Here is a 6,218-nt window from a genome sequence, read left to right as displayed (position 1 = left end):
AATAAACTAAATATAGCAAAAGATTTGAGTGCACAACGTTTGGTTTAGGTTTGACAGCCATAATCACCTTTTTATTGCTTTAAATGCGTTTGTAGCGCATGATTGTACATTTGAGCCGAATGTGTCAAAATCTTAAAAATTAACAGGTGCCCAAGCAATTTCATGCTAGAATCATCATCCGGATGCCAAAATAAACTAAATACAGCAAAAGATTTGAGTGCACAACGTTTGGTTTAGATTTGACAGCCATAATCAGCAATTGTGTACATTTCAGCTGAATGTGTCAAAATCTTAAAAATTAACAGGTGCCCAAGCAATTTCATGCTAGAATCATCATCCGGATGCCAAAATAAACTAAATATAGCAAAAGATTTGAGTGCACAACATTTGGTTTAGGTTTGACAGCCATAATCACCTTTTTATTGCTTTAAATGCGTTTGTAGCGCATGATTGTACATTTGAGCTGAATGTGTCAAAATCTTAAAAATTAACAGGTGCCCAAGCAATTTCATGCTAGAATCATCATCCGGATGCCAAAATAAACTAAATACAGCAAAAGATTTGAGTGCACAACGTTTGGTTTAGGTTTGACAGCCATAATCACCTTTTTATTGCTTTAAATGCGTTTTTAGCGCATGATTGTACATTTGAGCTGAATGTGTCAAAATCTTAAAAATTAACAGGTGCCCAAGCAATTTCATGCTAGAATCATCATCCGGATGCCAAAATAAACTAAATACAGCAAAAGATTTGAGTGCACAACGTTTGGTTTAGATTTGACAGCCATAATCAGCAATTGTGTACATTTGAGCTGAATGTGTCAAAATCTTAAAAATTAACAGGTGCCCAAGCAATTTCATGCTTGAATCATCATCCGGACGCCAAAATAAACTAAATACAGCAAAAGATTTGAGTGCACAACGTTTGGTTTAGATTTGACAGCCATAATCAGCAATTGTGTACATTTGAGCTGAATGTGTCAAAATCTTAAAAATTAACAGGTGCCCAAGCAATTTCATGCTAGAATCATCATCCGGATGCCAAAATAAACTAAATATAGCAAAAGATTTGAGTGCACAACATTTGGTTTAGGTTTGACAGCCATAATCACCTTTTTATTGCTTTAAATGCGTTTGTAGCGCATGATTGTACATTTGAGCTGAATGTGTCAAAATCTTAAAAATTAACAGGTGCCCAAGCAATTTCATGCTAGAATCATCATCCGGATGCCAAAATAAACTGAATATAGCAAAAGATTTGAGTGCACAACGTTTGGTTTAGGTTTGACAGCCATAATCAGCAATTGTGTACATTTGAGCTGAATGTGTCAAAATCTTAAAAATTAACAGGTGCCCAAGCAATTTCATGCTAGAATCATCATCCGGATGCCAAAATAAACTAAATATAGCAAAAGATTTGAGTGCACAACGTTTGGTTTAGGTTTGACAGCCATAATCACCTTTTTATTGCTTTAAATGCGTTTGTAGCGCATGATTGTACATTTGAGCTGAATGTGTCAAAATCTTAAAAATTAACAGGTGCCCAAGCAATTTCATGCTAGAATCATCATCCGGATGCCAAAATAAACTAAATACAGCAAAAGATTTGAGTGCACAACGTTTGGTTTAGATTTGACAGCCATAATCAGCAATTGTGTACATTTGAGCTGAATGTGTCAAAATCTTAAAAATTAACAGGTGCCCAAGCAATTTCATGCTAGAATCATCATCCGGATGCCAAAATAAACTAAATATAGCAAAAGATTTGAGTGCACAACATTTGGTTTAGGTTTGACAGCCATAATCACCTTTTTATTGCTTTAAATGCGTTTGTAGCGCATGATTGTACATTTGAGCTGAATGTGTCAAAATCTTAAAAATTAACAGGTGCCCAAGCAATTTCATGCTAGAATCATCATCCGGATGCCAAAATAAACTAAATACAGCAAAAGATTTGAGTGCACAACGTTTGGTTTAGATTTGACAGCCATAATCAGCAATTGTGTACATTTGAGCTGAATGTGTCAAAATCTTAAAAATTAACAGGTGCCCAAGCAATTTCATGCTAGAATCATCATCCGGATGCCAAAATAAACTAAATACAGCAAAAGATTTGAGTGCACAACGTTTGGTTTAGGTTTGACAGCCATAATCACCTTTTTATTGCTTTAAATGCGTTTTTAGCGCATGATTGTACATTTGAGCTGAATGTGTCAAAATCTTAAAGATTAACAGGTGCCCAAGCAATTTCATGCTAGAATCATCATCCGGATGCCAAAATAAACTAAATACAGCAAAAGATTTGAGTGCACAACGTTTGGTTTAGATTTGACAGCCATAATCAGCAATTGTGTACATTTGAGCTGAATGTGTCAAAATCTTAAAAATTAACAGGTGCCCAAGCAATTTCATGCTAGAATCATCATCCGGATGCCAAAATAAACTAAATACAGCAAAAGATTTGAGTGCACAACGTTTGGTTTAGATTTGACAGCCATAATCAGCAATTGTGTACATTTGAGCTGAATGTGTCAAAATCTTAAAAATTAACAGGTGCCCAAGCAATTTCATGCTAGAATCATCATCCGGATGCCAAAATAAACTAAATACAGCAAAAGATTTGAGTGCACAACGTTTGGTTTAGGTTTGACAGCCATAATCACCTTTTTATTGCTTTAAATGCGTTTTTAGCGCATGATTGTACATTTGAGCTGAATGTGTCAAAATCTTAAAAATTAACAAGTGCCCAAGCAATTTCATGCTAGAATCATCATCCGGATGCCAAAATAAACTAAATACAGCAAAAGATTTGAGTGCACAACGTTTGGTTTAGGTTTGACAGCCATAATCACCTTTTTATTGCTTTAAATGCGTTTTTAGCGCATGATTGTACATTTGAGCTGAATGTGTCAAAATCTTAAAAATTAACAGGTGCCCAAGCAATTTCATGCTCGAATCATCATCCGGATGCCAAAATAAACTAAATACAGCAAAAGATTTGAGTGCACAACGTTTGGTTTAGATTTGACAGCCATAATCAGCAATTGTGTACATTTGAGCTGAATGTGTCAAAATCTTAAAAATTAACAGGTGCCCAAGCAATTTCATGCTAGAATCATCATCCGGACGCCAAAATAAACTAAATACAGCAAAAGATTTGAGTGCACAACGTTTGGTTTAGATTTGACAGCCATAATCAGCAATTGTGTACATTTGAGCTGAATGTGTCAAAATCTTAAAAATTAACAGGTGCCCAAGCAATTTCATGCTAGAATCATCATCCGGATGCCAAAATAAACTAAATACAGCAAAAGATTTGAGTGCACAACGTTTGGTTTAGGTTTGACAGCCATAATCACCTTTTTATTGCTTTAAATGCGTTTTTAGCGCATGATTGTACATTTGAGCTGAATGTGTCAAAATCTTAAAAATTAACAGGTGCCCAAGCAATTTCATGCTAGAATCATCATCCGGATGCCAAAATAAACTAAATACAGCAAAAGATTTGAGTGCACAACGTTTGGTTTAGATTTGACAGCCATAATCAGCAATTGTGTACATTTGAGCTGAATGTGTCAAAATCTTAAAAATTAACAGGTGCCCAAGCAATTTCATGCTAGAATCATCATCCGGATGCCAAAATAAACTAAATATAGCAAAAGATTTGAGTGCACAACATTTGGTTTAGGTTTGACAGCCATAATCACCTTTTTATTGCTTTAAATGCGTTTGTAGCGCATGATTGTACATTTGAGCTGAATGTGTCAAAATCTTAAAAATTAACAGGTGCCCAAGCAATTTCATGCTAGAATCATCATCCGGATGCCAAAATAAACTAAATACAGCAAAAGATTTGAGTGCACAACGTTTGGTTTAGATTTGACAGCCATAATCAGCAATTGTGTACATTTGAGCTGAATGTGTCAAAATCTTAAAAATTAACAGGTGCCCAAGCAATTTCATGCTAGAATCATCATCCGGATGCCAAAATAAACTAAATACAGCAAAAGATTTGAGTGCACAACGTTTGGTTTAGGTTTGACAGCCATAATCACCTTTTTATTGCTTTAAATGCGTTTTTAGCGCATGATTGTACATTTGAGCTGAATGTGTCAAAATCTTAAAAATTAACAGGTGCCCAAGCAATTTCATGCTAGAATCATCATCCGGATGCCAAAATAAACTAAATACAGCAAAAGATTTGAGTGCACAACGTTTGGTTTAGATTTGACAGCCATAATCAGCAATTGTGTACATTTGAGCTGAATGTGTCAAAATCTTAAAAATTAACAGGTGCCCAAGCAATTTCATGCTAGAATCATCATCCGGATGCCAAAATAAACTAAATACAGCAAAAGATTTGAGTGCACAACGTTTGGTTTAGATTTGACAGCCATAATCAGCAATTGTGTACATTTGAGCTGAATGTGTCAAAATCTTAAAAATTAACAGGTGCCCAAGCAATTTCATGCTAGAATCATCATCCGGATGCCAAAATAAACTAAATACAGCAAAAGATTTGAGTGCACAACGTTTGGTTTAGGTTTGACAGCCATAATCACCTTTTTATTGCTTTAAATGCGTTTTTAGCGCATGATTGTACATTTGAGCTGAATGTGTCAAAATCTTAAAAATTAACAAGTGCCCAAGCAATTTCATGCTAGAATCATCATCCGGATGCCAAAATAAACTAAATACAGCAAAAGATTTGAGTGCACAACGTTTGGTTTAGGTTTGACAGCCATAATCACCTTTTTATTGCTTTAAATGCGTTTTTAGCGCATGATTGTACATTTGAGCTGAATGTGTCAAAATCTTAAAAATTAACAGGTGCCCAAGCAATTTCATGCTAGAATCATCATCCGGATGCCAAAATAAACTAAATACAGCAAAAGATTTGAGTGCACAACGTTTGGTTTAGATTTGACAGCCATAATCAGCAATTGTGTACATTTGAGCTGAATGTGTCAAAATCTTAAAAATTAACAGGTGCCCAAGCAATTTCATGCTTGAATCATCATCCGGACGCCAAAATAAACTAAATACAGCAAAAGATTTGAGTGCACAACGTTTGGTTTAGATTTGACAGCCATAATCAGCAATTGTGTACATTTGAGCTGAATGTGTCAAAATCTTAAAAATTAACAGGTGCCCAAGCAATTTCATGCTAGAATCATCATCCGGATGCCAAAATAAACTAAATATAGCAAAAGATTTGAGTGCACAACATTTGGTTTAGGTTTGACAGCCATAATCACCTTTTTATTGCTTTAAATGCGTTTGTAGCGCATGATTGTACATTTGAGCTGAATGTGTCAAAATCTTAAAAATTAACAGGTGCCCAAGCAATTTCATGCTAGAATCATCATCCGGATGCCAAAATAAACTGAATATAGCAAAAGATTTGAGTGCACAACGTTTGGTTTAGGTTTGACAGCCATAATCAGCAATTGTGTACATTTGAGCTGAATGTGTCAAAATCTTAAAAATTAACAGGTGCCCAAGCAATTTCATGCTAGAATCATCATCCGGATGCCAAAATAAACTAAATATAGCAAAAGATTTGAGTGCACAACGTTTGGTTTAGGTTTGACAGCCATAATCACCTTTTTATTGCTTTAAATGCGTTTGTAGCGCATGATTGTACATTTGAGCTGAATGTGTCAAAATCTTAAAAATTAACAGGTGCCCAAGCAATTTCATGCTAGAATCATCATCCGGATGCCAAAATAAACTAAATACAGCAAAAGATTTGAGTGCACAACGTTTGGTTTAGATTTGACAGCCATAATCAGCAATTGTGTACATTTGAGCTGAATGTGTCAAAATCTTAAAAATTAACAGGTGCCCAAGCAATTTCATGCTAGAATCATCATCCGGATGCCAAAATAAACTAAATATAGCAAAAGATTTGAGTGCACAACATTTGGTTTAGGTTTGACAGCCATAATCACCTTTTTATTGCTTTAAATGCGTTTGTAGCGCATGATTGTACATTTGAGCTGAATGTGTCAAAATCTTAAAAATTAACAGGTGCCCAAGCAATTTCATGCTAGAATCATCATCCGGATGCCAAAATAAACTAAATACAGCAAAAGATTTGAGGGCACAACGTTTGGTTTAGATTTGAAAGCCATAATCAGCAATTGTGTACATTTGAGCTGAATGTGTCAAAATCTTAAAAATTAACAGGTGCCCAAGCAATTTCATGCTAGAATC

The sequence above is a fragment of the Festucalex cinctus genome, unplaced genomic scaffold (assembly GCF_051991245.1).
Source record: "Festucalex cinctus isolate MCC-2025b unplaced genomic scaffold, RoL_Fcin_1.0 HiC_scaffold_23, whole genome shotgun sequence".
Classification (NCBI taxonomy): Eukaryota; Metazoa; Chordata; class Actinopteri; order Syngnathiformes; family Syngnathidae; genus Festucalex; species Festucalex cinctus.
The sequence above is the reverse complement of the archived record's forward strand: the minus strand, read 5'-3'. Positions refer to the sequence as shown.